The sequence below is a fragment of the Lacerta agilis genome, chromosome Z, assembly GCF_009819535.1.
Source record: "Lacerta agilis isolate rLacAgi1 chromosome Z, rLacAgi1.pri, whole genome shotgun sequence".
Taxonomy (NCBI): Eukaryota; Metazoa; Chordata; class Lepidosauria; order Squamata; family Lacertidae; genus Lacerta; species Lacerta agilis.
In genome coordinates this window covers 25790379-25800490 of record NC_046331.1, presented here as the reverse complement: position 1 = coordinate 25800490, position 10112 = coordinate 25790379, and positions in this window count along the sequence as shown.

The following is a 10112-nucleotide window of genomic DNA, read 5'->3' as shown; positions in this document are numbered from 1 at the left end:
CAAAGATAGTACTAGTTTTGTGCGGAATTAAGTAGCATTGGAAATTTGTCTTAAGATAATTCTCCTTCAGGGTCACACTAATAAACATTTCTCCAGTATATTTTAAATGCCCACCCATGTCCATTCTGTTTCAAAGATTGTTGACCCAATATTTGCTAAGTCCTGTTCACATGAAGGACAGGGAGATTATTTTGCATTTATCAAAAATATTAAATAGATATTTGTTATTACTTAAGTTTTATAATTTTGCTCAAAAGGCTTTAATGTGGTAACCTGATTATTTAGCTTTGAACTGTTACCCTATATGTCTCAGTTGAAAAAGAAAAGAATTATAGTGGGAGTACGTGATTATTATTGCTGCCTGCTCATGTCAAATAATTTGATGCTGGCACAAATCAGCTGCTATAGTTTAACACATTGTTCAATTTTTAAAAAACCGTACATTGTCAAAATTGGTTGTCTACAAAACCATTTCCGAGGTCACTGGAGAAAATGCTGGAAATACTGTTTTTGAATAAAGACACCATAGAAATAGCTTACCGGTATATTTTAACCCACCCAAGAAAGTTGTAGGATCTGCCCCTTTTTAGTATCTTCATCATTTCGTGTGCTTATGTTTCTGCAGTTATGATTGACATTTGTTTGTGAATCTGGGTCCTAAGTACTCTATTGGACTATTTTTAAATTGAAACCCAAAATCTTTGTAGAAGGTATTTATCAATTGAGTTGCCAATATTTATTCCGAAACCAACTGATTTAGTAGTATGGATCTTGTAACCGGATGCTTTTCCAGAGGCCGTGTATTTTGCATTGATGTTTCTGGTTTTGTAAAAGATAATGCTACTATTGTCTGCATACAGTGAAATTTTAAATTCTTGCAAGCCAAAGTTAATTCCATTGGTTCTTAACAAACTTGCTAATGGGACTAAAAAACTGAGATAATGTAGACCCTTGGCATGTGCCATGCTGGATTCTTAATGGCATTGATAATTAATTGTTAACAAAAATATTTGCTGTTGAGTCCTTATATGGGAAATCCATCCATCCTTTAAATCTGCAACTGAGATTCATATTTTGAAGAGTTAGTGTTATAAAAGGCTATTCTGCCCTTTTTAAAAAAGTGGGTTGAGGTGAGGGGCACCAAAGCCCCCCTTTCTTTATGAAATTTACCCACCCACTCCAAATTTAAGCAAAAGTAAACATTTGCATTTATCAGATTCCCATGACTTAATCCTGCTACTTTTACTTCTTTAAGCCCCCCTTACCCAACTACAAAATACAGGTGCTTGTTTGTTTCATGAAAATGGGGTGCAGGTGAGAAAAAGAGGAGAGAATGCAAGGAAATTTTATCCCTGGAACATGCAATAAAGTCTTGTGGCACCCTCACAACCAAACTTTTATTATAGTATAACTTTTTAAGTGGACAAGAAAGAGGCCATCAAATGCAACATTATTGTTATCAGAAGGAAGCTCTATTTTGCAAAAGGTTTACGATGGAAACTAAGATCTGACTCTTCTTCCCCATCCTTTATTATTTAAGAAGTGAACTGAATAATACTAAGAGGACTTGGAATTTAATCAAATCATTAAATATAGCACACGGGGGGGCACATTATCTAAATTATATAATTCAGTACTGTATTTGAATTATTGGTATTAATAATTGCATTATGAATTGGTATTGTTGTAATGAGGCTATTATTGGATTGTAACTGGAAACAAATAAAAAAATATTATTAAAAAACACACACGATAAAACATCAAACATTAAAAACTTCCCTAAACAGGACTGCCTTCAGATGTTTTCTAAAAGTCAGATAGTTGTGTATTTCCTCTTGACATCTGATGGGAGGGCATTTCACAGGGCGGGATCCACTACCGAGAAGGCCCTTTGCCTGGTTCCCTGTAACCTCATTTCTTGCAGTCGGGGAACCACCAGAAGGCCCTCAGTGCTGGACCTTAGTGTCCGGGCTGACCAATGGTATAAAAATAGCCAGCCCTTTCATTAAAAGAAGTCAATTATTAAAGTTCCCGTTGGAACAAAAAAGTCTTCACCTGCCAGCAGAAGGACAGCAAGGAGGGAGCCAGTCTAGCTTCTCTAGGGAGGGAGTTCCAAAGTTGGGGAGCAGCCACCAAGAAGGCCCTCTCCTGTGTCCCTACCAAGTGTGCCTGCGAGAGTGGTGGGACTGAGAGAAGGGCCTCTCCTTATGATCTCAGAACCCGAGCAGGTTTTTGTGAGGAAATATGGTGTTTCAGATAGCTTGGTCCTAAGATGCTTGAAGAGTAATTCCTACTTGCACATGGTTGTGAAAGCAGAGGGAAACAAAACTTTAGAAGGGAAGGTGGGGGCAACTCAGTGAGAGCTAGAATACATACATACAGCAACCTTTTTACAACAGCAGGCAGTCACAGGTGATAAAACTCTTCGTTGGAATGTCACCCTGAAAAAGGCTTACCTGGAGACCTTATTACTATCATTAAGGCAACAGGCAAAAATGTATCTGTTTTCCCAAGCTCCTTAAGAACTGCTAAGGTAAGCATTTGACAGGTTTGATTTTACCATTTATTTAAATAGGCCGTTGCTATTTTAGGTTTGCACTTTAATTTGCAGTATGCTTGTACTGTATGTATTTGAATTGTACTTCTCGGTCATTCTTATCGTATACAGAGTTGTACCTAGGGTCACTTGCACCCTTAGCAATGAGCTGTATTGGCATTCCACCCCCCCCCCCCCCAACAATTAAAAGCAGTTAACCACAATAGCCACATTAGAATTTTCTACATTTTACACAAACTAAGTACTCAATGCATCCAAAGGAAGGGCGACGAGAGAAAGGTGAAAAAATTCACACACCTTTGTGCTGTGATGCAAGGGTCTCAGGAAGTTTCTCCTGCATTTGATCTTGCTGCAACAGTGGCGTCGTATCAGTACACATTTCAGCATACATCATTTCCGGATACTGTATATAGGTTATATTATTTAACTCTTATTATTTATTATTTATTATTATTTAATTATTTCCTGGCACTGCACATATACGCAGTCACATGAGAGTCAATTGCACACAAATGACAGGAGAGGGGTTTGCCTGTACTCTCGCTTTTTTTTTTGTGCAACAGAATTAAACTGCATGTTTAAGCTTTTTTAAAAAATTGGCGGATCTGACCAAATAAACTGATCAGCTGAATTGCAAATGTATGTAAAATTCTGTTCCACAGTAAGCAAAGTGTGTCAAGTGGTAGCTACCCAGTAATCTGTCATTAAGGTAAGCCTCACTTGACCCCTGGTTCACAATTTCTCAAATCGTTCACCTGTTCCTTGCCTCCTGAACAAATCTTGCCACTTCTCAGTGACTATGTCAGGTATCCATTCCATCTTTTCCGCCCTTGGTATTGCAGTAGAAAAGACTGAGCCTACTGGGAAAGACAGTGCACAAATAAGAAAGGGCAACTTCCATCTCTGCCTGCTCGCTCATCCTCTCTATCAGCAGTGTAGAGGATTAGGTCATCAAGGCCACTCAGAACACACAAGTGAGTGAAAGGGCATTTGCTTGAGGTAAGAGCAGCTTGTAGACCATGGAGCAAAAATGGTTGGGCCTGGCTGTGTGGCAGAAAGGAAGTCCAAGGCTCTGCTTCCTTTCATGCCTTTTCTCAATCACTGCACAGCAGCAGCTAGGTTGGACCCCCAATCCTCACTGTGGTGCTGCCCAGAGGGAGACTGCAGATGAATGAGTGTGAAAGGAACTGTATCTTTCAGCAATGGTCACTGCCTCTGTTCACTTCCTCACTAGCTCTTTTTGAGAAGCAGCGCAGTGGAGATGACTGAGCTCCCTCAGCACAACCCCCACCATGGCAATGCTTAGAGAGAAAAGGCAGTGGCTGCTCCAAAGAGCAGCTCCTGGTTACTAAGGAACTTAACCATGAGCCTGGGTTCAGAAGGCATACAAAGTGACCCCTTGGCAGAGCTTAGTATGGGTGCCAAAAGTGGAGGAACAAAGTGGACGTGAACTTCTTTCAGAGCCCTCACACATGCGGCCCTAGTAAGCCATTGTTGGTTTACCATATTGCATGGAGCAGGCCATTGGGAACCAACATAGTACCTGTGGCGTCTAATGATTCACATATAGATATCAGCATATATATCAACTAGCTGAACTGATCAGTGACTCTTTTTATATTTATATTGGCAGAACCTGGGAATAATGGACACTCTGTAAATTTTCCATAAAGAGATTCCGATATTCTTTCTTGCAGAGATGGACATCGCCATGTAATGGTGTACTCCCTCAGGTTTGACAGCCGAGGGATGGTTCTCACAAATATGGTTGATAGCCCTATCCCAGAAAATGCCAAATTCGGTTGGCCAAAGGGAAAACAAATCCTCACAATTTTTATAACATATGGCAACATTCATGGAATATATGCAGTGAGGGGACAGTATGCATAACCACTGAAATCTCATGGCAATATGTGGATTAAAACACAGGACAATGATTTGAGCCTCACAAATGGTGTAGCTGATATGTTGTATGTTGTACAACTTTTGGACATCAGTCCTACAAGAAATCTGCAAAATAACAAAATAGGTATCAGAATCAACTCCAGAACTAGTCCCAGTAAATATCTACCAAGGCAACAATGCACACTCACATAAGCCACATATTCTTAGCAGCTAGGAGTGTCTTAACTAGACATTGGAGGCACCTGTCAGGAGTCAACATGAACCACTGGTACCAAACCATATGGGAAAGAGCCCCTACTAGAAAAGCTAACCAGCAAATTGAAATTAGCACAGGGACAAACAGAAGAGGATGCCTTCACCCTGGTGTGGCTCCTCTTTATTACATACTGTATACAGCCCAAACAAGACAACGACCTAACCCTACCAACAGCATACGAATAAATATGGCTAATTTGACCCAATGATCCACACCCCCTCACAAACAAGACTCACTGAAATCAACTGAATGCAACCAACCATGCTCTGGGCCCTCCAGCAAATTGCACTGTCAACATACATACATACATACTTGCATACATACATAAACTATCCATGTGACGCTGCCTCATAATGCCTATGACAGTAGTGTCTCACACTGAATGTAAATGACCTGTGGAAAGGACTCGATGAATTGAAAACAGAGATGTTATATGTATTCATGGAAAACTTTTAATAAAACAAATTAAAAATAAAAACAGAATAAAACTTGAAAATTAACTTATCTGTGTAAAACTAATGTGTGTGAAGCCATAAAACAGTCACACAATCCTATCAGGTAAAGTTGTGTGCAGGCAAACTAATGGTGTGACCAGGAAATAAGTGCCTACTTAAACAAATGTTTTAAGTTTGAAGCTAAAAGACAGTACAGCAGCTAAAGCTCCACTTTTATGTTTTGATAGCACTTACTCAACAGGCTCTTTCAGAAAAAGAAAGCAAAACCTCCAAGGCAAAGCTTGGGTGATAAGAATGATTGGAAAGCTACAAGTTGGTTTCCCCAGTTGCCCAAAGCAATCTTCCAGACTAACGGGAATGAATGTAAACAGGGGAATGCCACTTTTTCTGCAATCCTTACACATTCTCCCTAGCTTAAAGCTCTATTAAAAAACAGAGCAAAAGAGGGGCAGGTTAAACCAGTCACTCTTGCAGAGCTATGAATTATCTCCTGTGAAAGTGCAAACCCACACATTAAACTGTTTATTTAGAGAGCCCGGCCCTTCTTAAACAGTTGTCAAAATCAAAACAAAAAACACAAAGTAATTTTTAGGAATAGATGAGGTTAGACTCTGCTTAGGTGGAGGACCAAGAAGTACCTATCTGTGCATTAAGGACAGAGAGGTGTTAGTTTCTGAAAAGTGCCTCCAAGCACTGATCCTTTGGGCTGTTTTGATAAATATCTATCTAAATCTTCCTGTCCAGACTAGGTGTCAGAAATATGATGGATCACTGAAGGGTTGGGAAACCTCAGGCCCAGGGGTTAAATGTAGCCGTTATGCAGGCTGTTATGTGGCCCTCCTAACTCTCACCTGGGCATGTCCCTCACTGACTTGGCTTGGCATTCTACGTGTTCTTGCAGGGTTGGATGTGTCCTGATTTGAACTCCATTAACTTCTGCTTGTCTTGATGGAGGACTGAGAGAGGTGTGTGAATGCATGCAGAAAGCTCACTGTACACAGGTAAAATTTGCATTTGCTGCCCCACCCACTTTTGCCCTGTCTTGCCCATCACCAGCAGGGTGGTCTCCAGAAGAGTGTCCAGGTCAATTCTGTGTCCAAGGTAGCTGTCTACCAGCTCCATCTGGTACACAGGCTGAGATCCTACCTACCTGTGGACTGTCTTGCCAGTGGTGCATACTCTAGTTATCTCCCGACTGAACTACTGCAATGCACTCTACGTGGGGCTACCTTTGAAGGTGACCCGGAAACTACAACTAATTCAGAATGCGGCAGCTAGACTGGTGACTGGGAGTGGCCGCCGAGACCACATAACACCATCTTGAAAGACCTACACTGGCTCCCAGTAAGTTTCCAGGCACAATTCAAAGCGTTGGTGCTGATCTTCAAAGCCCTAAATGGCCTCAGCCCTGTACACTTGAAGGAGCGTCTCCACCCCATCGTTCAGCCCGGACACTGAGGTCCAGTGCCAAGGGCCTTCTGGTGGTTCCCTCACTGCGAGAAGCGAGGTTACAGTGAACCAGGCAGAGGGTCTTCTCGTTAGTGGCGCCCTCCCTAGGGAACGCCCTCCCGTCATATATCAAGGAAATAAACAACCACCTGACTTTTAGAAGACATCTGAAGGCAGTCCTGTTTAGGGAATTTTTAAATGATTGATGTTCTATCGTGTTTTTAATATTCTGTTGGGAGCTGCTCAGAGCGGCCAGGGAAACCCAGCCAGATGGGTGGGGTAATAACAATAACAATAATAATAGTGGTCCTTTGATTGAAAACAGCTGCCCACCCCTGAATTAGTGGGATGCTGTTAAACCTGGATAGAGAACCAGGAACGCCAAGGCTTTGCAACAGATATCCGTAACTGTCCTGCCCCACAAGTTTCTCTTTCCCAGCACATTAGAGTCCATGGTCACAGCAGCTGGAATCTGGTCTCAAGACTCTTCAGGAGTATGAAACAGTAGTTTTGACTATAAAAAGGCACCAACGCAGGCATTTCCTTTTAAACAGCCAATATATTTTGGGTGGGGATGTGGGGAAACAGACACAGGGTGGGTTTATGGCACAAGAGCAGAATTCGGTGATGGGTACAGATTTTTGTGATCCATAAAAGTCAATTGTTCAGTACACATACCAAAAATTTACCAGCTAGGTTGTTAGCCCTTACAACTGCATGCCAAGCCTTCAAAGTATAAGGGTTGTTTCTGGTGAACCTCAGTAGTTTGGGAGCTGGGGAGTGCCAAATAAAAGCAGCCAGTGAGTACTTAAGCCCTATGCATAACTTCATATGGAAGATTTGTGGATAAAGAGGTTAGAGCAGCTGCCCAATATTTCCTTAAAAAACAACATCACAATGACACAACTGTGGTGAAATTAACTTTATTTAGTGTGATACACAGCTGTAGTCTGACAGTCAGTATTCATATATTTAGAGTCACTTGCTTGGCTAACAGCTAGAAGACAGCAGAGCCAGAGACAGACACTCAAATAGTATACACATCCACAGAGAAGGCAGTCAGAAAATGAACTATGCTGTTCACCTTGTCCGTCCGTCCCCACCGCCTGCCCAACCACCCCCATATCTCCCCACAAAACATTTAAGTATTTTGTTTTGAAATCCCTATTCTCTGGAAAATACACAGGTTTCCAGTGTGTCTTGAGAGAACACAACAGCAGTGACAGGACTGGGCTGCCAGTGAGAAAGGGAGAGTGGCATCAGTTTAACTGCAGAGAGAGAAACAAGTCACACTGACAGCACATCAGCAATTTCCACGCAACAGGGAATATATATATACACAGGATGAGTAGAGGCCTCTACAGTGCAATTTGCTTTCAGAACTGATGGGGCCAAAGTTGTGGGCTTATCTATTCTGCTGGAGAGGCTACTGAGGAGCAGAAGGCTGGGGGGCGGGCGGGCAGAATCTGTGCATGAGGTTCCTGCACTCAGCTAAAGGGGTATAAGAGAATGATGGGGAAACCCAAAGCATCATAGAAGTAGCAGATTCTGAGGTTTGCTTTCAGTGGCCAGTCACAGATAAGATTGAGATGAGGACTGTTAAGTTTCACAAAAAAAGCCTGACAGATAATTTAAATGCACTTAGCCATTCCAAGCTTTCAAGATGCAGTAAGTGCTTATTTTCTTCCACGAATAAATCAGGACTTTACCAAGGTGAGCCCTTAGCTCCAAGGCCAAAGGGTGATGTCATATGCTCATAAGCTCTAAATTTCATACGCAAGATGGGGCAAGGAGCCATGTGTACCATTATGATGCATGCAAAGGCCCAATACCCGCAATCCTTCTATGTCGAAAAGGAGATGGCAGATTGCAGAAACTGGGCAATATACATTTGACTGATGCAGACCGTGGCCCAGTTCGCATTTAACAGTAAGCCAACCTCTGCTGCAGTCAAATGAGCAAATGTGTGGATTCATGGCCATTTTGCTCCTTCTCCAATCTTGCTGCTGGGATAACTCAGTTGATACAGCATGAGACTCTTAATCTCAGGGTTCAAGATCATGGGCTCAAGCCCCACTTGGGCAAAAGATTCCTGTATTGCAGGGGGTTAGACTAGATGACTCCCATGGTCCCTTCCAACCCTACAATTCTATGAAGCCATGGTTTGGCTTTGTGTTATATCCAAGTCCAGGCCGCTGGTTTATTTTGTCCAGACAATGGTTTACCCACCTGTAGATAATCTGTGAGAGATAAACCACAAGCCTAGTTTCAGATGTTAACATTAAGACAAACTGTGGCTTAGGTCAAAGCAGTGCAGTGGGCAGCAGGGCCAGAGGAGCAACCTAGCGGCTGGGATCGTCTGTCTGAGAACCTGCACTTTTTATTAAGTGTAACATGCAACCTGGGCTGTTAAACTGCAAATCCAAACTTGCATTCCACCATGTACACCAGACTGCCAAGTATGAGAACCAGACTTAAGTACTATGAATACTCAGAAAAGGTATTCATCATAATACCTTCATCATAGCAGCACAGCTCAGTGAAAATAATAATAATAATAATAATAATAATAATAATTTTATTTATACCCCGCCCTTCCCAGCCAGAGAACCGGGCTCAGGGCGGCTAACATCAATTAAAATCACAACAAAAAACATAAAAACGATCAATTTAAAATAACAGATTAAAATACAAATTTAAAATTCAATTAAAACTGCAGGTCTCAATTTCAAAATAACCCACCAATAAAAGATGAAGCATAAATATTAAACAGAAACCAACCCAAAGGCCAGGTGGAACAGCTCCGTCTTGCAGGCCCTGCGGAAAGATGCCAAATCCCGCAGGGCCCTGGTCTCCCGTGATAGGCTGTTCCACCAAGTCGGGGCCAATATTGAGAAGGCCCTGGCCCTAGTTGAGGCCAACCTAACGTCTTTGTTGCTCGGGACCTCCAAAAGATTATCACTTGAGGACCTTAAGGTCCTACATGGGACATACCAGGAGAGGCGGTCCCTTAAATACGAGGGTCCCAAACCGCATAGGGCTTTAAAGGTCAAAACCAGCACCTTAAACCTGATCCTGTACTCCACCGGGAGCCAGTGCAGCTGGTAAAGCACTGGATGAATGTGGTCCCGCGGCAAAGACCCGGTAAGGAGCCTCGCCGCGGCATTCTGCACCCGCTGGAGTTTCTGGGTCAGCTTTAGGGGCAGCCCCGCGTAGAGCGAGTTACAATAGTCAAGTCTGGAGGTGACCGTCGCATGGATCACTGTGGCCAGATCAGGGCGAGAGAGGTAGGGGGCCAACTGCTTAATACGGCGGAGATGGAAAAATGCCACCTTTGCTGTGATTGCAACCTGTGCCTCCATAGAAAGAGAGGCATCAAAGGTTACACCCAAACTCTTGACGGAAGGCGCTGGCACTAGTTGGGCCCCCGCAAGAGATGGGAGTTGGCCTCCCAACCCCATGTCGTCCCGACCCAGCCAGAGGACCTCTG